The following is a 22,989-nucleotide window of genomic DNA, read 5'->3' on the forward strand; positions in this document are numbered from 1 at the left end:
CCTTGGAGCGGGGACGCGTCTTCCAAGCCAGCGTGTTCTGATCAGAACTTTATCACGCCTCAAAGCGCAACTTGGGGGTATACTTGGGAAGACTGTTCATGAACTATTTTAATCACTATTAAAAAAACTCAAGACTACTGGACGCAGAATAGATTGAAATAACAAAAGTCCGGGTCAGACTTTTGAGTGTGTACAGACTTTTTTTCCCTTCTGTGTCAGATTAACAGAATGAGAATTTATATGTGTGATTTCGAGTAGGCAGATTCTAGCCTTAAGTGCACAATTTGCGCACCAGCAGGAAAAGAGAGACAAGAAACTCAAAGTGACAATTCTCAGATTAGGGCCCCTCATTAGAGGGATCATCAGTCCTTGAGGCGTGTGGCACAGTCCTGTGGTGAAAATGATGGGCAGCGGACTTGTCTGGGGGTAACTCTGCCCCATTCCGCCGTGGAGAGACGGGAGGGTTGCATTACAGAAAGGCTGCCCTGGCAGCTGGCCTCCATAGCGAGCTGAAAAGAACCTTCTGCAGACAGAAGAGTTGGACATTTGAGGTCATCTTCATTTCATTTTTTGCAAGTAGTCAAATAGAGAGAGCAAGAGGAACCTTCACGTGGAACGCTCCTGGAACTCAGGTTGACTCTGAAGCATCTCCAGGTTCTTAAGAAGCTTTTCGTGAAATAAGAAGACAGGAGATTGGTGGAAGGGGAAGTGGAGGGCCAGGGCTGGGAGCCTTTAGGATAGACTAGGTTATATCGGGCCTGCCCCATACTCCTTAGGTTGAAATTCAATCCCAGATGTGATTTCGAAACAGCCACTGGGATTATTGAAAATTTCCATGTTTTCGTGACCATCCATACTTTGTGTTATTGGCGCGGGGCGGGGGGGCAGTAAAAATTAAGCACGTGAGTGCGGGTTAGTAACCCAGATTCACTGGTACGCAATCCAGTCTCAGCTGCTTGGATCTGTTTTCAACAATGTGCAGCTAAGACCACTCGTATCACTTTGGTGGACCCTGTGAAGGAGTCACAGATAAAACCCACGCTGGGTGGAGAGGAGTGTGTGTGAGTGGGGAAGCTGAAATGCTGGGGGCATGCAGGTGAAAACACCTTGCTCTGAGCATTTTAACCACCTGCTTTCTACTGGAAGTCCTGACATCTAGAGTGAACACGGCGGATGAGACCTCGGTCCCAATCCAGGCTCCTGTGGGGTGACCTGGGGCAAGTCACTCCACTTCTCTGAACCTCAGTTTCCTGTCAAGCGGAAGCAATAGAAGCTCCTTCACTGTGCTGGCTGCGGTGAGAACGAAGTAGGGGCTGGTCAGGGTTGGCTGGGGTCAGGGTTAGGGCCTGGGTTGGGGTCAGGGTTGGTTGGGGTCAGGGTTGGGGGTCAGGGTTGGGGTCAGGGTTGGGGTCAAGGTTGGGGTCAGGGGTTAGGGTCAGGGTTGGGGTCAAGGTTGGGGTCAAGGTTGGGGTCAGGGTGAGCTCTAGGGCTGACAGCTCCTGCCTTTCTCGTCCCTTGCACAGGGTGCCCAGGGTGGGTGGTGATCAGCTGAGAAAACATCTTCTAGCCGTCTAGCTATCTATGATTGCACGCCTATTGCAGAGACCTTTACGTGGGTTCCCCTATGTGTGGACATCCGCTCTTAAACTCCCAGGTCAAGAGAGGAGAAAGGGGTGAGCACACCGGTGCCTGAGAAGCCCAGAGGTGACGTCCTACACGAGCCCATAAGCAACAGCACAGGAAGCAGCGTGACTTCTCCTGTTTCCAGACTAGAGTGGGTGGGGGATGGGCGGCGAGAAGGGAAAAGTGAGACGGAGACTCGAGACCCGTCGGAGGCTGCAGACACTAACAGGCTAAGCTGCCTATTCCTCCAGTGCCTTTGGGTGCATTTTCACAGGCAACGGGATTATCGTGACATCTCTGCCTCAGTAGGTTTACTGTGGGAGAGAGAAGGCCTCAATTCAAGTCTCCCTAGATAGAGCTGTGGCCCCCAGAGCATCCTACCGCCTCCCAAAACCCTCGGAAACGGGAGGGGATCACCGTGGGCAGTGCTGACCTCTGGGCTGGGAGGAGCGTCCGGGCGGTAACCCGCGTGGTCCCACGCGTGGTCATACGCATGATGGGGCGGGTTCATCACAGTGTCTGCACTCACCGTACGTTTGGGCTCATTAGGAACCAACCCGTCTGGCTGTATTTATGTCCATGTTCTAGGAAACGGTCACTGGTATACTTTTCTCACTGACTTATAGCTCTTCAGGCTTTGGTTTCAAAAGATTCTGCAGATCGTACAAGAGTTTTGCTTTTCATTTTTCGTGCTCCGTGTCCGTGTTCCTAAAAGCAACCCTAAAATTAATGTTTTTGTGGAGATACAGGGTTAGTTTTACAGTGATCTGCTTTATCCCTTGAGTTACGGAACTACAGGAATAACCCTGCATGCTTTGTTCCCATTCTACAGTTGAGAAAGTAAAGCTTAGAAGACTCATCTAGGTATGAATATAACACTGCCTCTAGGAGCATACCATAGGCAAAAATAGGGAGCAGCTGGACGGTTTTTACATTATGAGTATGCCTTACGTGGAAACAAGTGTTCCGGTAGGTCTAAGATGTCACCCATTTCTAGATTATTAATCAACACGATAAAGAGAAGGCTTTGCTCTAACAAGCACCCTTGAGAAAACAGCTGCGTTACAATAACTTATTCTTCATAAACACCTGTCCGTGGATACACAAGTTTAATAAGGAAAATGACAGCGACTCTCTCAATTTCCTGCCTCATGTCTTGCCATAACAGCTGGTGAAAGTGTATGCAAGGAATTATTTGGGTTTTAATTCCATGCCTGCCAATTACTATTTACTGAAGAGCTTAGAAATTTAGTTCTCCGAGCTTCTGACCTCTCATCTGTAAAATCAGCTGATAATACCTGCAGTGCATTCATTCATGTCGAGGCATTCGATAAGGTAACAGACTCGAAATCCCCTGGCCCCTGACAACCCGTCCACAACATAAGGGCCTTCTCTTCCCTTCCTTAGAGAACGGCTTGTATGTTACATAAGGCACCGACCGCAGAAGGAGACGAATAAGGAGTTAATCATGATCCCGAAGGGCTAATCGTCCACAGATATCACAACTGTCAAAGTTCAACTTTCTTGTAATAAAAATGTTCAGTGAATATATTCCTGCACGATCAGTGGAGAGCCAGAGGGCAATCTGTCTTTCTCATCTGTCTCGGGTGCAATTTTTCATGTACAGTAGCTTAGAGTAATTTTTTTCTCTGTCCTGTTTGCACTTGTGTATGTGTGAATATTGACAGTACAAACACCAGCGGGATGGCATCTGTGGGGAGGGGCTGAGAAGGATCCAGGGGCTGAGGTCACCCTGGGTCACAGAGACGGGTCAGGTGAGAAACCTTAGGAGCATTGAGCCCATGGTTAATGTTTTAACATCTACCCACTGAATCCATGTACAGTCATCCCAGCCAAGAGGTGGATTAATGTGTACTTTTGGCAGCAGAATTAAAATTCTGCTACTACCAGGGTGGTAACTTTTGCTTCTCTGCTTTTGCAAATCACTAAAGCAATGTTTTCAAAATTCCATGTACTTTGCCATTAACCCTTAACAGAGTCGTAGCTTTTTACCAGGCTTTAAAGGTAAATGAACTTCACTGTTATTACTACTGTTACATTTTGTACTTAACCCCTTAGCAGGACCCAAATGGCTCTCAGCCTCTAGTTACTGGTGAATTACATGCTGAAGGGGCTGCGTGGGACCTTGGGGATGAAATATACCAACTGCCAGGGTCGGCTGAGGAACCACCAGGCACTTATGAGCATGGTTTATGTTTGGAGGTGGCCTAACCATACCTTCCAGAAGAATGAACAGTAAGACAGAGACGCTTGGGGATGTGCACCAGCCAGAAAGGGCTACCTTAACCTCTGAGCGGAGGGGAACCTGGAGAGTCTGACTGATCGAGGGAGTGAGACAGGGTGTCCCCGGAATGGAATAACTGAACAAGGTAATGAAACAGGAGATGGTGAACATTCCAAAGGGGCACCCTCATTTCCTTCCTGGGAGCCACCAAATGCGAGACAGAATGACCTGCCGCTGAGCTGCTGAAGGGCACTACCTCCCCCCACCCCCAGACCAGCCAGGGAACCCACAACTGGCGGCCGATCGCTTCCTCCGGGCCGCCCTTCCGTGGCGGGTATGGTTTGTCACGGGGTGTGGACCCTGCCCATCCTCCCCGCAGACACCAAACTGATGCCACCAGCCCTAAACGGCAGGCGGGGGTAGCACAGAGCTGGAAGGACAGACAGTGGGACTCCGCTGCTTTGACCTTTAAACAAAACCCAGAGAGCAAATGTGAAAGAGCAAGGAACTCGCATCTAAAACAGGACCTGAGAGAGAAGCATGAGACTAAATGAAAGACCATCCCTTCAGCCTCCTGGCTCTGCTTCTCTCCCTCTTCCTCCCCCACCCGCCTCTATTCTTCTGCCTCCTTCTCCGCCAGGGCCCAAGCCTTTACGCCTGGTTTCTGCAGACAATCATTTTTATTTCTCAGGTCAAAAACGTTCTTGTAACACTCTGTGTTCAGAACATAGTAAACGGCTACCAACATCACCAAAACAACCACCCCCAAAATAAACACACACACACACACGCACGTGCACAAGCCGAAAAGAAAGACCATTTTACGGCTGGAACAGGCAGTGGGAAGCAGAAGTCACACCGAGTTTCAGGAACGCATGTGACAGCTGACCTCGAGATCCTCAGGCTCTCCCCAGGCTCCCTCCCGGCCTCTGGCTTATAGCACACAGACCACCCACGTCACACGTCACAGTTCACCGGTCGGTCGGTCGATATGGCCAACTCGACATTGAACCTGAAGAAAGAGTCTGCTTTCCTGTCCCACCCAATGTACCTCACAGACCTTATCGCAGTTCTCTGAAAGCAAACCATCCCTCCCCCACGTGAGGACACAGCGCAGAGATGCTGGCTGCGATCCAGGAACTGGGTTCCCACCAGACACTGAATCTGCCGGCACCTGACCTTGGACTCGCGCCCCCAGAACTGTGAGGAATCAGTGTCTGTCGTTTACCAGCCCCCGGTCTGTGGGTTTCTGTTACAGCGGCCTGAGTGGCCTAAGACAGCTCATGATGCGCTGAGAAGGACGGGGTGGAAGTTCACTTCAGAAGTCTATGTCTATCCTAGGAAAAGCTTCTCCAAGACAGTGAGGTGGGATCTGGCCCCCCAACGGTCCTCAGGACCCCAAGCTGCGCTGGGTGTCCTGACGGCGTTTACAAACAGACCCAAACACCCAATCTGGACTCACACGGAAAGCGTCAGAAGAAATCAGCCTCTAGATTTTGGGGGCCGGGAATTTCTGCTTTGGGTTATGACATAATACTCATAAGCTAGTCTTCACCATCCTTTGCTTTCCCCAGGCTTATCAGATTTACCGTGCAGAAGAACACTGCCTTAAGTTCTCAGAAATCATTTAGAAAGAAAATTACAGAACTGCAGATGGATGGAGCTGGCTGGAGTCTGACTGTGGTCCCCTGAGCCTGGTCCTCGGGGCATCAGCTGGCTTTGCAGATAAAGCCATCACCAAAGGGGGCAGCAAATGACGTTCTGGAGTTCCAGTCCGGGCTTCACCTGCTTTGAGGGATGAATGAACACCCCCTGCCTCTTTCCCCTCTGCGTTTCTATACCTGCCTCCCCGGGGTCTCCATCACGTACCCTAGAACATCTGTAATTAGTCACGAAACCCACACCAGCTCTGTGCAGAAAACTCCAGAGAGAGTGGCTGGGAAGGTTAATCTAAGAAAAGGACAGGGGAATAGTGGGATCTGAACCACCCTCAGAGCCCCGCTGGGTTACGGGCGTTACGGTAACTACGGGCAGCTCCGTGGAAAGGGGTCAGGAGCAAACGCTGGACTGAGTCCAGGGCACATGTTTCAAACTCTTCTTCAGCACAAGTCATGAAAGCAACTAAGTTAGGTCTCAGAGATTTCGAACTCTGTGATGATTGTACCACATGAGTCCACGCGGAAATGACACCTGGGACCTTTTCTACCTTCATGAACAAATGTGTGTTTTTGTTTTTGTTTTTGCGGTACGCGGGCCTCTCACTGCCGTGGCCCCTCCTGCCGCGGAGCACAGGCCTCGGACGCACAGGCTCAGCGGCCATGGCTCACGGGCCCAGTCGCTCCGCGGCATGTGGGATCCTCCCGGACCGGGGCACAAACCCGTGTCCTCTGCATCGGCAGGCGGACTCTCAACCTCTGCGCCACCAGGGAAGCCCCAAATGTGGTTTTTAAAAAAAGGGTGTGAGGGCTTCCCTGGTGGCACAGTGGTTGAGAATCCGCCTGCCAATGCAGGGGACACGGGTTCTAGCCCTGGTCTGGGAAGATCCCACATGCCGTGGAGCAACTAAGCCCGTGTGCCACAACTACTGAGCCCATGTGCCACAACTACTGAGCCTGTGCGCTAGAGCCTGCGAGCCACAACTACTGAGCCTGCGCGCCTAGAGCCCGTGCTCCGCAACAAGAGAAGCCACCACAATGAGAAGCCTGCGCACCGCAACGAAAAGTAGCCCCCGCTCGCCGCAACTACAGGAAGCCCGCGCGCAGCAACGAAGACCCAACGCTGCCAAAAATAAATAAAACTTTTTTTAAAAAAAGGGTGTGAAAATTTGTCCAGGTTTTAACCTATCTTCACATTAAAATTTATTTTAATTTCTCATCCCACATTTTATTTTGGTGTTACTAATCCTATGTAAAAAATATCTGTGTAAATAGTGTTAGGACTACTATGTAATGTGGCTTTAAACACGGCATTTCACTGCCTTTTCAGAAAGGCTGTCTGCCAGGTCAGCACCTCTTTGTCCTCCTTCCTTTCACATAACAATTTCCAAACAACGTCTGAAATGAATCAGGCTAGCTTTTTTTTTTTTTTTTGCTGAGCCACACAGCATGAGGGATCTTAGTTCCCCAACCGGGGAACTAACCCAGGCTCCTTGAAGTGGAAGGGTGGAGTCTTAACCACTGGACCGCCAAGGAAATTCCAGGCCAGCTTTTAATATCTGGTTTAAAGCCTTCTCTCTTCAAAAATAAGTCTTGGGGCTTCCCTGGTGGCGCAGTGGTTGGGAGTCCGCCTGCCGATGCAGGGGACGCGGGTTCGTGCCCCAGTCCGGGAAGATCCCACATGCCGCGGAGCGGCTGGGCCCGTGAGCCATGGCCGCTGGGCCTGCGCATCCGGAGCCTGTGCTCCGTAATGGGAGAGGCCACAATGGTGAGAGGCCCGCGTACCGCAAAAACAAAAAAAAATAAGTCTTGACATACAGAGATAATGACGGAATAAAAGAACCATCGTCTGCCTTTTAAAGGGACAGCACCCTCCCTAGAGCTGTATAAAACGATATATCGAAGGTAGAGATGCATTAGGCCTGACTCTGAAATACATTTTATCCTCTTTCTATTTCTAGGAAGACAATGGCAGCTGGGGATTCCACTTCCTAAATCCCTGGTCTCAGCTAGTCCAAGGCTATCACGTTTTCAGACATCCGAAAGCACCAGAATGAAAACAACCAAAGCACACCCTGCCCTCCTACCACATCAAGAGAAACCTAGCTCCTAAAATATGAGAGTCATTTTTGTTTATTTTGTTAAGTTCCTGCTTTATCTGGTCTTGTAAGGCAACACAGGGAGCTGAATAAATCATGTCCCACGTTCTCCTGGGTGCTGAAGAACAGACTTGGGCAAATGACTTCGGCAAAGTTCAGACTCTCAGGTCCATCAGCTGGATGGTGATGATTAGGGTCAGTGGAAGCCGCCATCTGGGGATGCAACACACCCCCCCTGGGTACCACACAGATGACGTGAGGCGAGGAAAACCTATTTACCTGTCCCAGAACGGAAGTGCGGAACGGAACATTTAACCACTTATAAACTGAACGTGATCAGAACCAGAGAACAGAGCTACTGCTGTGAAAAGCCATGTGGGGAAGGTGGGCATCCTGGAAACGGGGTGAGGGAACTTCCCTGAAGGAGCCATCCATCCTAACCCTAACCCCAGCCAGGAATTCCGGGAAGAGCCCAGAGAATTCCCAGACAGGCTGCAGGGGAGGCACAGGGCTGCTGGGGGGATTAGAAGCAGCTACTGAGTCCCCTCCCCTCTGCCAGCACAGCCCCCTCATCGGGAAACCTGAGTTTTGTTTATACATCTAGCAATGTGTTCAGCAAATGTTGGGCCTTGGGAAACCTATCTGTGGATCCCTGAGCTCCCTAATAATACTATACAGCACTTTCAGGGCCCCAGACGCGTCTGTTTTATGTGGGTGCATTGGAAAGGCACGGTGTGGCCTTCTGCCCATCCTAGAGAATGAGAGAATTTTAAAGAATCAATTGTGTGTTTGCTCTATTTGGGAAGCCTGCCACACAGCTCTGTGTTTTTTGCTTTCAAAGCAAGTTTAGCAAAAATGTTAGGTTCCAACTAACCAAGAAACCAGGATGGAGACGATGCATATCCCTAAATATTCCTTGTCAGATACGCTAGCGCTCACAGGCAGGAAAGAAAATGTCATCCTCTAAATGGAGTATCAAAAACAAACGATAATACAGTGTGAAGTAAGTCAGAAAGAGAAAAACAAATACCGTATGCTAACACATATATATGGAATCTAAAAAAAAAAAAGTTCTGAAGAACCTAGGGGCAGGACAGGAATAAAGACGTAGAGAATGGACTTGAGGATATGGCGGGGGGGAGGGTAAGCTGGGACGAAATGAGAGAGTGGCATGGACATATATACACTACCAAATGTAAAATAGATAGCTAGTGGGAAGCAGCCGCATAGCACAGGGAGATCAGCTCGGTGCTTTGTGACCACCTAGAGGGGTGGGATAGGGAGGGTGGGAGGGAGGGAGACGCAAGAGGGAGGAGATATGGGGATATACGTATATACATATAACTGATTCACTTTGTTATACAGCAGAAACTAACACACCATTGTAAAGCTATTATACTCCAATAAAGATGTTAAAAAAAAAAATCCGCCTGCCAAATGCAGGGGACACGGGTTCGAGTCCTGGTCCGGGAAGATCCCACATGCCGCAGAACAACTAAGCCCCGTGCGCCACAACTACTGAGCCTGCGCTCTAGAGCCCGCGAGCGACAACTACTGAAGCCAGCACACCTAGAGTCCGTGCTCCACAACAAGAGAAGCCACCGTAATGAGAAGACCGTGCACCACAACGAAGAGTAGCCCCCGCTCGCCGCAACTAGAGAAAGCTCGCGCGCAGCAACGAAGACCCAATGCAGCCAAACATAAAAATTAATTAAAAAATAAAAATAATAAAAAAATAAGAACATATCATCAGTATAGAACGTTATTTTCCGTGAGTCATTCTTCAAACATAAAGTCAGTTTATCAGTGAAACACAGTTTCTTGATCGTGTTAAAGTGGATGTTTGTGAGCACGGGCAGGTGCATTCAGGTAAATCTGTGTCCCCGAGACACACATCGGGCACTCGGCACGCATTTCTGCCTTTCACTGAGCAGTGGGCCTCACCACTTGGAGCTCACTAGACAACACACTCGTGGGCCTGGGCCCCGAGGCTGCGGTGTGGCGTCCAGAGCCCCGGGCCTAGGACTCAGCATTTAATGAGTATCCTGGACAACACGCATGCAGGTGGCTGGCAGACCACCGGGGGACCGTTAGGCGCCATCCCAGTCCACAGCCCCGTGAAAGGCTCGGAGCCAGGCACTGGCCACGGCAGACACTTCGCTGGGGCGCTGGGTATCCTGCTGCCCAGCCAATCCCGGCCCTGCAGCCGTCTGCACTGATTCGGGCAGGTATCCAATCAGACTCCGGATGGAGGTGAGCGCCATCTAGCTTTCCTTCCTCGCTGGTTAGTCTGGTGGCTGGTGTAGGCGGGGCCGAGGAACGTTCTTGCACCTGGCTTTTTGCTCCTGGGGCTGCGGCGACAGAGGCTGCTAACTGCAGGGGTGGGTCGGATGTGGCCTGCGGGGAGATCCTCTGTCGCCTGACACCCCAAAAGGCGGGGCCGACACTTGTGGGCGCTGCTATCAGTGGTGAACAAGGCCAGCACAAGCGCTCTCTTTACTCGAAACATCGAGGATGGGGTCACCAGGCTCCCCACGCTCTGACAAAAATCAAACCCTCACCTGCTTCCACCCTCCTGCCCCCAGGTCCCATGAAACAAAGGGAAATCTGACTGCAGGAGTCACTCTCTGAAATAAACATTTCAGAAAACCAAATGACAGTGAGGCATGTCACCCCAGTGGCTCTGCCTGCCTCTCCAGCCATGACTCACAGGAAGCCGCAGTCCAGCCGGGGAGCCGCTGGTCACAGGGCCGGGCAGACCCCGGGGGCCCCCGCGCTGAGCTGCAGCCCTCACCAGCGGGGACCCTAGGCTGCCACGGAACCCTCAGCACTCAGATGTCGCCTGCAGGGCGCAGGGCATGGCCTGGCACACCTGCGGGTCACTCAGAGCTGCCGTCAGCCTGGTCAGCACTGAATGCTGGCCACCGATCAGAGCAAAACCTGATGCAAAATGCAACCAAGTCAACTCACTTTCGAAGAAGCGTCAACACCAGTCTCTGTTTTCTAGATGGTTTTAACAGTGGAGGGTATAAACCAAACCCAAGCCTCAGTACTATGTAGTCAGAATCAGCATGATGTTAAAAACCCGTGTGTTCAGTAAAACATACTGAATGGCTCCTGCAACTCTTTCTGCATTTCAAAATTTACAACACATACCAAGGAAAACAACTGCTGAGGGGCTCTGAGCAGAAACTCATTTCCTGTAAAAAGCTGCGGTTTGGGGCCTCAGAGGAGCTCCCTCACACTCTGGAGGGCGTCACCCCCCTTGTCACCAGCTATCAGCCACTGACGCCTTTTCAAAACCAGCATCAGTTTTGATGTGCGGCATCACAACACCACTAAAAGAAATGCCGTTCTTGCATCTTTTCATACCAATTCTTTCCTTTAAAAAGGAGCTCATTTTAAAACAAAAGCCCCTGGGCTTCCCTGGTGGCGCAGTGGTTAAGAATCCTCCTGCCAATGCAGGGCACACGGGTTCCAGCCCTGGTCCAGGAAGATCCCACATGCCGCGGAGCAAGTAAGCCTGTGCGTCACAACTACTGAGCCTGCGCTCTAGAGCCCACGAGCCACAACTACTGAGCCCGTGTGCCACAACTACTGAAGCCCACGCGCCTAGAGCCCGTGCTCCACAACAAGAGAAGCCATCGCAATGAGAAGCCCGTGCACCGCAACAAAGAGTAGCCCCCGCTCGCTGCAACTAGAGAAAGCCCGCGCTCAGCAACGAGGACCCAGTGCAGCCAAAAATAAAAAAATAATAATAATAATAATAATAATAAAAAGCCCCTGGTTTCTGATTGGTCCCCAGCACTCGTGACCAGCTTGGGGACAAGGCCTGGGGCTGGCCGGGGCCCAACGCCCCTCCCACCCGTGGGACACTGACTTGAGACAGTGCAGCCTGACACAGGTGTAGGGACGACTGGATTTGTGCTCTGAGAGCTCAGGAGCACAGGGTGAGCGTCGCTGGCCATCACACATGTCGCTGGACAGAGCAGAGGACGCCCTGGGCTTCACACGACCCCCCCAGATCTGCTGAGTGCCGAGAACTCACGTTTCCTCGCCTGTAACAGGGTGAGGATGTCGTTCAATTCAGAGGGTTGCTGGGGAACAGACCTTACCTGGCTCCCCAGCCAGCGGGGGCAGGAGGGCCTCCACCTTCTGGGCAGACCGTCTTACCCCAGGGTGCTGACAGGGCCTGTCCAGACATCATCACTGCATTTATTCTGTGTCCCTTTAGAAAATGAGTCTGTCTGGAAACAGACTCACAGAAAACAAACTTACGGTTACCAAAGGGGAAAGAGGGTGGGGAGATAAATTAGGAGTTTAGGATGAGCAGATACACATGACTATATTTAAAATAGGTAAACAAGGCCCTACTGTGTAGCACAGGGAACTCTACTCAATATTTTTTAATAACCTATAAGGGAAAAGAATCTGAAAAAGAATATGTCTATATATGTATAACAATCACTTTGCTGTACACCAGAAACTAACACAACACTGTAAATCAACTCTACTTCAATTTAAAAAAAGAAAGAAACTGAAAACCATATAAAGAGAAAGAAAGAAAATAAGTCTGTCTGAGTGGTGGGAGAGATCAGTTAGGCTCCTTAGTGGGTTTTAGCTACGTCATTATATGCATATATATATGCACGTTTGAAACAACAGATATCACAAGGAAATAAACTCCTGGGTTGAGAAGTTCAGAGGATTAAACCTCAGGCATAATTGCATTCAGCGAAGGAGGGGTAGTTCTTACTGTACAAGATGCTGCCCTAATGTGCAAGGCTGCCAACCCCACACCAGCCGTCACGTGTGGACTCCAGCCGTGAGCACGTGGGGTGTGTGTGTGTGAGTGTGTCGGGGTGACCACCTTCCAGGCCCTCAGCTGCCTCTGGGACCTGTCTTTCCACGCTCTGTATATTAGTCTCTAATACAGAACGAAGCATGAAATTTGGTTAATCACTTACTGTGAATAAAACCTCATTTTCCTTCTCTTACCTTGGAAAAAGGGTGAGCTGAATGTTAATCCCCTCACTCTTAAAGAAAGTGAAATAATTCTACAGGAAATCAATTACAGACCTTTCCTCGGCCACCGCAGCGTCCTTGCACTTGCCTGTGGCCAGTGGCCCCTGCAGACCAGTCGCTGGCCCGCAGACACTGGTGCCGACACCGCGAGTCTGGAGGGGGTGAGTGGAAGGGAGCAGAGGGCCCCTGGGCCAGGGAGGCTGTCCGGGGCCCACGGGAGGGGGACCTGTGGGCTTGCGGATGCATCCAGGGCCAGGGAGGAGCGAGAAGGAGGGCCCTGGTTTGCTGACCTCTATTTAAAACACGCTGGACGGTACTTAGAGGCCAAACTTATGCACATGAGGGACTCAGGAAAAATTCAGGCAGCAAAGAAGGAAAACCAGCTGGGTCCCAATGCGCTAGTTCCCCCTCACGTCCTTCACGTTTACGCAGATGTAAATGGTTCTTAAAAGAAAGACAGCTCATCGCAAGTTGAATTCACAGGCTGAAAGCAGGGCCAGGTGTGGCGCCCACCTTCCCCCTCCCCCCGCCCCCCGAAATCTCAGCCCGTGGCTGGTTCACAGGGCACAGCCCTTCTTCTAAGATCACCCTACTTAACTCCGCTTCTAGTTTTCCTTGTTTGTACCCCGTTTACAAATGATGATGGGGACAAGGGAAGTTCCCCAACTCTCTTTTTCTCTGCTCTTGCTTTTACCTAATTTTAGTAACTTCACCCCAACCTACATCCAGGTTCTTCTGTGAGGCTATTAATCTTCCCAGCTTTTCCACCATTGCCTCTTCTTTAGTGTCACACCCCCAAACTTGACATTGGCTTCTTTATTGTTAACGTAAGTGATTCATTATTACAAACAAAAGGTACAGAAAAAAATACACAGCTGGCGTACCTTTTCCCTCAAAAAAAGTGACACATTCCTTTCTTTGTCTAAAATCTCAAAATGTTTCAGAAATAAAACAAATTCCCTTCCCTTCATACAAACCCATCCTTCCTCAGACACAGGTAAGCAGCTTCCTGAGGTTGATGGACAGCCCACTTTGCGTGATTTCTGTATTTATTTCATCTCTGTGTGATCACGACAGGTAGTGTGTTCTTTCGTGTATTTAAAATTTTTCAGTAAATAGGATGATACTGTATTTATTCATCTGTAACTTGGCTGCTTTCCATTCAATCTATTGCTTTGGTTTTGACCTGTATTGAGACCTGACCCCACACTGCACAGAGCCTGGCAGAGCTCCACCTTGAACCTCAGCTCTCTTTCTGGGAGCCGTCAACCAGCCAACCCTTTCCACATTTTGTTCACTTTTTGACCTGACCTTGGACACACAAAATCTCGATTCAATAAACATTTAAACCATTTGAAAAAAAATACGTGGGCACAGCTAAAATAGTGCTGAGAGGGAAATTTATAGGATTAAAATGGTGACATTGAAAAGAGGAAAGGTACTGAAATCAATAATCTAAGTTCTGGGCTTCCCTGGTGGCGCAGTGGTTGAGAGTCTGCCTGCCGATGCAGGGGACGTGGGTTCGTGCCCCGGCCCAGGAAGATCCCACATCCCACGGAGCCTGTGCGTCCAGAGCCTGTGCTCCGCAACGCGAGAGGCCACAACAGTGAGAGGCCCGCGTACCGCAAAAAATAATAATAATAATCTAAGTTCTAACTGATGAAACTAAAAAACCAAACCAAACCAAAAAACCTAAATATATCCAAAGAAAGTAGAAGGAAGGAAAGAGTAAAGATAAGAACAGAAGCCAATGAAACCAAAAACAGGAAAATAGAGAAAAATCAATTAAACAAAGAGCTAGTTCTCTGAAAAAAAAATCAGTAAAATGGATCATGCTCTAGCAAGATTCTCACATAAAAGGAGAGAAGACAGAAATCATCACTGTCAGGAATAAAACTAGGGATATCGCTACAGATCCTGTGGCGTTAAAAGGATAATAAAGGATTCTGTGAACAGTAGTGCACTCATAAATTCTACAGCTGACAAGAAATGAACCAATTCTTCAAAATCCACAAACTACCAAGAGTCAACCAAGATGAAATATATAACTTGAATAATCTTACAACTATTCATGAAACTGTAGGTGTAATTAGAAAATGCCCCTCCAAAGAAATCTCCAGCCCCAGATGGTTTCACTGGAAATTTCTACCCAACATTTAAAGAAGAATTAATGCCATTTTTACATAAACCCTTTCAGAAATTAGAACAGGAGGGAACACTTCCCAGCTTATTTTTATGAGGCTCATATTACGCTGATATCAAAACCAGCAAAGACTGTACAAAGAATGAAAACCACAGACCAATCTCTCTCATGAACTTAGAAGCAAAAATCCTCAACAAAATACTAGCAAAGTGAATCCAGCAACATATAAAAAAATTATACACATGACCAAGTGGAATTCATTTCAGACATGCAAGGGTGGTTCAACACCGACGTGAACATTAATCAGTATACTCCATCATACTGACAGGTTAAAGAGGAAAAATCACAGGAGCCTGTCAGCTGACTGAAAGAATATGTGACAAAATCCGAGACCCATGCATGACAAAACCTCTCAGCAAGTTAGGAATAGAGGGGAACTACCTCAATGTCATGAGGAACTTCTACAAAAGCCCTAAATAAATAAAGCTACGTCATACTTAGTGGTGAAAAAGTGAATGCTTTACCCCTCTGATCAGGAACAAGGCAAGGATGTCCACTCCTGCAACTCTTCTTCAACAGAGCACTGGAAGTTCCAGTGCAACACAACAAGAAAAAGAAACTAGAAAGGATAGAGGTTGGAAAGGAAGAAATAACACTTTCCCATTTACAGGTAACATGACGGTCTGCATGGATATCACAAGGAATCTACCCCCGAAATCTAGACACTTAGTGAGGGAGTTGGGCAAGGTCGCAGGACACAAGGTCAGCACACAAAAATCATCCACATTTGTGTAAACTAACAACACACATGTAGAAACTGAAGTTAAAAACATGACAGTATTTAAAAATAACTCAAAAAAAGAGAACTACTTAGGTATACTCTTAAAAAACCCCCACAGATTCAGAATCTATACGTTGAAAATTACAAAATACTGATGAAAGAAACAAAAGCACATCTAAATAAACAGAGACAACCTGTGATCACAGCGTGGAAGACTCCACACGGTAAAACTGTTAATTTTCCCCAAGTCCATCTATAGATTTGATGAAATTCCTATAACAATTCCACCAAGGGTTTTGTGGACACAAACAAGCTTATTCTAAAACGTACGGAACGGTGCAGGAGCCAGCACAGCTAACAGGATTTTGATAAAGAAAGAAGGGGAAGGACTCACGCTACCTGATGGTAAGGTTCACCCTCCAGCCACAGAAATCAGCACAGTGTGGTCCTGGTGCCGCAACAGACACCTCGATCAAGGGAACAGATCAGGGAAACCAGAAATAGACCCACACAAATATGGGGACACGATTTTTGACAAAGATGCAAAAGCAATTCTATGGGGGAAGGATCATCTTTTCAACAAACAAAGTCCTGGAGCAATTTGACATTCCTAGATAGGCACAAAAACCAAACCAAACCAAAACCCTCCACCTAGACCTCACTCCTTATACAAAATTAACTGGAAATGGACAACAGACTTCAGTGTAAAATGCAGAACCATAAAACATGTAGGGGGAAAAAAAAGGAGAAAATCTTCCAGACTCAGGCTAGGTGACGGGTTCTTGCATTTCACACCCAAATCACAATCCATAAAAGGAAAACATTAATAAACTGGATCTCATCGAAATGAAAAACTTTCTTCCTGCAGAAGACTCTGGAGAGGTAGAAGTCAAGCTAAACTGACAGAGTAACGGCAAACCACAACCACGAGCCGTATTCAGAACATACAAGGAACTAACGAGACGGAACAACCCAATCAGAAAAAGGGCAAAGACGAGAACAGGCTGCTCGTTGAGAGGATGTGCAGAGGGCAGACGCACACACGGAAAGACGGGCATCATTATCCGTGAAAGAAACGCAGACTAAAATCACGGTGAAGTATCGCCGCACACCTGTTAGAGGCTCAAATAAAAAACAGTGATAGTGCCAAAGGCCGTCGTGGAGATCCTGGATCACTCACACCTGGCTGGTGGGATGTAAGACGGTGCAGCCATTCTGGAAGAGGGGAGGGCAGTTTCTTGTGAAATGGAATACGTGTTTGCTACTTGACTCAGCAATGGCACTCTTGCTTGGGCATTTATCCCGGAGAAATGAAAACTGTGTTCACACAAAAACCTGTACGTGGACGGTCACAGCAGCTTTACTCAAATAGCCCCAAACTGGAAACCCTCAAAGGGCAAATGCTTAAAACCAAAAGACTACGGGAGCGGGGTGGGCATCCATTCCACGGAATACTACTCATCAATAAAACAAGAACAAGCTGTCAGTATACTCAACGACTTGGAGAGATCTCAAGAGAATTGCAGTCAGTGAAAAAAGCCAATCACAAAAGGTTGCATGACTCTACTTAAATAGCATTCTTGAAATGATGAAATTATAGAAAATGGGGAACAGATTAGTGGTTGCCAAGGGCATAGGGAGGGAGAAGGGGGAAGTTGGCTGTGGCCATAAAGGGCAGCCCTAGGGAATTTGTGATGGAGCTGTCCCTGCCTGAGGTGGGTGGTCACACGATTGTACATGTGTGATAAAATTACATAGAACTACACACAGACACACACACGTAAACTAGCGAAATCTGACATCTCAACACAGCTGATGGATTGTACCAATGTTAATCTCCTGGATGTGATATTGTCTACAGTTTTGCAAGATGTTCTGAAGCATATATGGATCTCTCTCTATTGTTTCTCACAATTGCATGTGAATCTACAATCATCTCAAAATAAAAAGTTTTAAAAAATTGCTTCCATGAGCAACCTTTGTATGTGCCCTATGCACTCAGACCAGGTTCTCCCTAGAGGGTGAACTTTGGCGTGAAATCACGAGGTCATAGGGAATGTCCGTCATCAGCTTTCCTGGATTCTTCTCTAAAGTGTCTGTTTTTATTTACACTCCTACTCACAATAATGTGAGTTCTCACTTCTCCACATCTTCCTCGGTACTTGGTATAGTCAGAATTTAAAATTTTTACCAGTATGATGGATACAAAAAATTACCCCATTTGATGTGATTTTTGACTCCCTGGGAACTAGTGGGTTAAACATCTTGTCATATTTTACTAGCCCATCTGGGTTTTCTCTTCTAGGCCAGCCTGTTCAGTCACATCTTCTTCTATTGGGCAGTTTGTTTTATATTGCTGAATTTTAGAATGTTTGATACATTCCAGATACCTCACCTAAGTCTGTTTATCCTCATTCTCTAGGCATCCATCTTTTTTTTTTTAAATAATAGAGCCTCACACTTACTCAGAGGTGTTCACAGAGTCCAGATCCATATTTATGAATTTTTAGCAATTACTGACTCTGAGACTTTGCTAAAAGCTTCAGAATATGCACTGTTCCCTATTCCTGGTTGCAGCGTGAGCTCTGGATGTGGCCTCAGCTCACGCCTGAGAGCTGCAGCCTCCTGTCTGGTTGGCCTCTCCAGCCCCAATTCCTTGCCATAAGTCACTCATGTGCATCTCCCATTGATTCCGTGTCTCTGGCTAAAGCCTGACAGCTACATGTTTAGGTGGAGTTTGAATTCTGCTCATCTCTGCTGAATGGGACCACCAGGGTCTCCCTGTGTATAATTACTGTTGCTTTAAACTCACCTCCTGGGGCCCCAAACTCAGGCTGATTTAAGCTTCCTTCAGTGGCTCTCACGGACCAGTAGAAGTGTCTTCCTGCTTAATGACTACTTACTAAAAAGCGTACTGAGGAATTAGAGAACTGTCTTTCCTTCTTTACTGTCAACTTTACTGAGGAAGTTAAGGAAAAGATGACTAACAGAGACCTGACAGCAGCCTTCGAGGCTAATCACCCTGAAGAGGAAGCATATTTTGTTGGGCGTGGCCGCTCATCAGCGGTGGAATTTTAACAGACAGAGAAGTGCAAGGCAGCCCTGTGGGCTTTTTAAGGCGTCCTACTTGCCCCGCAGGGCAGCAACAAAGGGCTGGTGGCAGGTTCCCAGAACTGAGTCCTGGGCACCCTGGGTGTCTCCATGCCTTGGTTTCCTAGTCAGTAAAAATGAGGGTACTGATAGGGTAGTTATATCAAATGAGGGGATCCCAGGGCACCCCGCCTATCAGTGAGGTGATGCATTGCTCTAAGAAGACAGCCTGGCAACTTGTAAGTCGTCAAAAATGCTACCTGGACACCTGGGTGGAAAAGGCACAGAGACGGAGGCTGATACTGTGTCAAATTTTTAAAGAATCTAAAGAGAAACTAAAAGTCAAACAACAAAAGGTTTCTAAAGTGGATTTGAACCAAACAGCTTTTGTTTAACCCTGAGTTAATAAAGGGAGTTATTTCAGAACAGGTAAACCGTTGGGAGTGACTGTTAGCCAACACCTTACAATAATTTTGAACTGGATTCCCTCCCTTCAGGTTTTGGTTTATCCCACTTAAAAAAAAATACGACCACTGATGAGCACTTCTCCTGGGTTAGGAGAAACACAGCTGTGAGGCTGCGGCCCACCTGCTGGATCTTTGGGCCCATCCCTCCCTGAAGAGCTGCTCTGTCCCAGGCTCCCGCTGGCTCTGCACCTGGGTCACCTCGTCCGAGGAGGCCCCCAGCACTCAGAGGCGGTCCTGCCAGGGAGAAGGGGGGTCAGGACTGAGCCCGATTCAGGGGGGTCCCAGACTTGTGGGTCACTCTGTAAACTATCTCCCTGAGCTGGGGGGCTAAAGTCTTCTCCAAAACCCACAGGTCTTAAATAGGACGCACCCTAAAGTTCCCTCCGTCTGAAAATCTCTCTTTCTATGCCAGGTGTGGGTATCCCTGGCCAGAACAGCCAGGGGCCCCCCTGCACCGTGTTTACACCTCTCCCAGCACATCCCGGCTGTGGCCCGTGCCTTCCACAGCTGCAGAGGCAAACTGAACAGGCGTTGTCGATTCTCACGTTGTAGCATTTGGAAAACAGAGAACCAGGAACCAGAAAGCGCTTATTTCCTGCCAGACTCCTACTGAGATCACCAAAGAAACGCAAACGTGGTTCCCAGCCCCACTCTGCCTTCTGAAAGGAGGTGAAAGGAGACGCTAAAAGAAACGAGGCAGTGCCACCAGCAGCCCAAAGGACCCAGAGCCACTGAATGTCAGGGAATCGTGCAGATCACAGGGCACACTAAGGGCCACCCAACCCGGCGCCGGGCCCAGGGGGCTTCGCGCCCAGGGGCGCCAGGCGCGCAGGTGGGCGCAGGTGGGCGCAGGCGGCGCGGCCCGAGCCGGGACGGGCCCCCGGAAGGCGGAAGCCCGGAGAGTTGCCTGTCGCCGCCCTCGGCGCTCAAAAGGAAACTGGTCTTCAGCTCGTGGGGCGGGAGGGGAGGGGGGGGGCGGCAGGAGTCGTCCGCTCGGCTCCAGGTGTGTCATTAAGAAGCACTTTAGGCTGGTGGGGACCCCTGCCTGCCCGAAAGCTCGCCAACAGCGCGCGTTCCCAGCCCGCCCGGGGCGGCCTCCTTGACCTCTGTCACCTCTCACCCGAAACTCTACCCTCACCCCCTCCCACGCTCTGCCCGCGACCCCGGCCGCCGGGCCCGGCCGAGCCCACACCTGGACACCCCTTGGGGACAGCCCGCCGCTCTGGCTCGGCGTCTACACCCGCGCCCACCTCTCGCAGGGCTGCCGCCCGGCTGCCACCTGCCGCCACCTGCGCCGCCGCCCGGGGGAGCCCCGCGGCCGGGTCCCCGCTCCGAGGGCGCATAGGGGCCCTCCCGCCCCCGGCGAGGGTCACCCACCGTGCTGCGCTCGCCGCTCCCAGGCCGAGGGCGCCGCGGGGTCCAGGCCGCCTCCTCGCCGCGCGGGCCCCAAGCGCGCGGGGTCCCGGGGCGCCGGCGCCGCCTTCCGGGTCGGGCACGCGGGCCGCCGGGGCCGCAGGCTCGTCCTCGCTGGCGCGCGGCGGCGACTGACGGCGGCGGCTCCGAGCGCCGGGCGCGCCCGCCGCCCCTCCCCCGCCCCCCGGGCTTCCTGCGAGCCAGGTAAACACGGCCGGGCCGGGCCGAGCCGAGCCGCCCCACCTGTTGCCCGCCGGCCGGGACCACGTCCGGGCGGCTCTGCCACGCGGGCTCGCTGCACTCACGGGCCCCGCGCGGGGGCAGCCCCTGGAGGCGGCCGCGGACTCCGGCCGGGGCTGAACTGCGGCTCTTTGAGCCTCTGCTCGCGGCTGAGCCTCCGAGTCACCCCGCCCGAGCGCGCAGGGAGAGAGCCCTGAGAGCAGCTGCTCCACAGCCCGCTCCACGGCCGGCAGCGCCGGCTCCAGGGGCCCCAGCAACGCCTGGCCCCTGGAGAGCACCCGGGGAGCTCTCGTGCATCCCAGCACCCGGACAGGTGCTCCGCTGGAGAACACAGGCTTCCCGAAGGAGGCCAGCGAAGAGCGCTCGCAAAGCAGACCAGAAGACGCGCGTTTGGAAGGGCGGCCCTGGGGCCTGCGGCCTGAAGCATCTACTGGCTAGTGGTCAGTGTCATCCTCTTGGTCCAGAGGAAGCCTCTTGTTTGGACCTTAGTCACTTGCACACAGTCCGGTGGTCCTTTCCCCTGCATTCTCACCGTCCTCCTGATGGTGGAAAAGTAGGATGTTGAGGGGAGACACAGACCAGACCGAGACCCTGGCGTCCCCCATGGCTTAGATTCCAGATCAGGGAATTGAATCTGACGCTTTCCCGGAGCCCTCAGGGACCCAACCTGGTTATTAGGGGGAGGGGAAGTCTGGTGCTTGGTGAGACCCAGCCCTGGTCCCCCCGGGCCGGCCAGAAGGGCCCCAGCTCCCAGTGTGGTTTCAGGGCTGTCTTCCCCAAGCATCCGCCCTCACAGGCCGGGCGTCTAGCAACCACGTTCCAATGCTGGTGATTCTAAGAGAAATGTGTCCACCGTCCCAGAAATATTTGATCCTTTCCTCAGAAAAGGTTGGCCTGGGGGTTTCAGGAATTAGAGAGGGGAGGTCAGCAGGGCTGCGGAGCAGGGATGCTGGCTGTGCCGAAGACAAAGTTTGCCTGTTCCCAGTTCTCCGTCCAAGCCTTCAGCCCACTTGCAGCGGAGGGTGGACGGGCGGGGCTAAGGGGGCCAGAGGAGCCCAAGGGTGTGCGGGGCAGTGACTCTGACCCGGGCCGCTTCCGGGTCCCTGACTCAAGTCACTCTTCCCCCCCAACCCCGATATTTCTTAAAGCTCAAGCCATAGTGCGTTCCATTTGGATGCCGGTTTTAGGATCACAAAGCACTTCTTCCCGCAGATGTCTCCTTGCTTCTTCCTAGGGTCACTGGGATTTGGGAAGAAGGGCTCCTGCCCTGCAGACATCAGTGAAGACTGGATATTGGGGAGTCCAGGCCACAGGGAAGCAGCAGGGTTTGTCCCGCCTCATGCTGTGTAGAAACCTCGCATATGCCAACAGCCGTCTCTGCAAATGTCAGGCTTGCCAAGCTCCAGTTAAATGCTTTTTAAAGTATTTATAAGATCCCACCATGCCTATATTGGGGGGATATAATGCCCCCAAATGCATGGGAACTTCAAGGAAAATGTATGTGAGGGAACGAGGAACACGATTTAATAAAGTGACAGATGGACTTCCCTGGTGGCACAGTGGTTAAGAATCTGCCTGCCAATGAGGGGACACGGGTTCAAGCCCTGGGCCGGGAAGATCCCACCTGCCGCAGAGCAACTAAGCCCGCGAGCCACAACTACTGAACCTGCGCTCCAGAGCCCGTGAGCCACAACTACTGAGCCTGCACGCAGCAACAAAGACCCACCCAGCCAAAAATAAATAAATTAATAAATAAATTTATATAAAAAATTAAAAAAATAAAGTGACTGGTGGGCATTTGGAAGGTCCCTCATGCCAGGGAAAGGACCCAGGGAGTAGGAAAGCAAGCGCTTCCCTGTGAGGGGTGTCACGCTTCACATGAAGATGGCCTTGCATCTTTGAGCGCAATGACAGAGATTGATTTTATTCAAAATTCAGGTAAAAGATAAATGATCCAAACTTCATTGTCTCTGATATTTCTAAGAAAATCATATGGCCGTTCCCTCCACCTCTTACTGCTTTTCACATAACGAGGGCAGCAGCCTTCAGCATTTCGTGTCGTAGCAGGGAGCACAAAGTTTCCTGCATGATACACCTTCAGTTCGTTTTTGTTCAGTCCTATTAAACTGCATATTACCCAAACTGAAGGAAGACAGGAAGCTAAATAATTTCCAAGAGACCACACTACATGCATTTTGAGTTTCTAAA

At 50.3% G+C, this 22,989-nt stretch overlaps 1 protein-coding gene across 5 annotated transcripts in view; it reads right to left on the bottom strand.

The window, feature by feature from the left end:
- The window catches only part of MBP (myelin basic protein), a 119,656-nt gene extending 99,060 nt beyond the window's left edge, over positions 1-20,596 (bottom strand). For 4 of the 5 annotated variants that reach the window (XM_082668019.1, XM_082668018.1, XM_082668017.1 and 1 more), the window contains exons 1-2: positions 20,506-20,586; positions 2,153-2,331 (exon numbers count right to left, since the gene is read on the bottom strand). The gene's annotated coding sequence lies outside the window, so the exon portion shown is untranslated. Of the gene's footprint in view, positions 1-2,152; positions 2,332-20,505 lie in introns of all 5 variants that reach the window. The other variant, XM_082668016.1, reaches the window with a different exon arrangement.
- Between the last annotated feature and the right edge of the window lie 2,393 nt (positions 20,597-22,989).

The sequence above is a fragment of the Grampus griseus genome (assembly GCF_964374135.1).
Source record: "Grampus griseus genome assembly, chromosome: 12".
Taxonomy (NCBI): domain Eukaryota; kingdom Metazoa; phylum Chordata; class Mammalia; order Artiodactyla; family Delphinidae; genus Grampus; species Grampus griseus.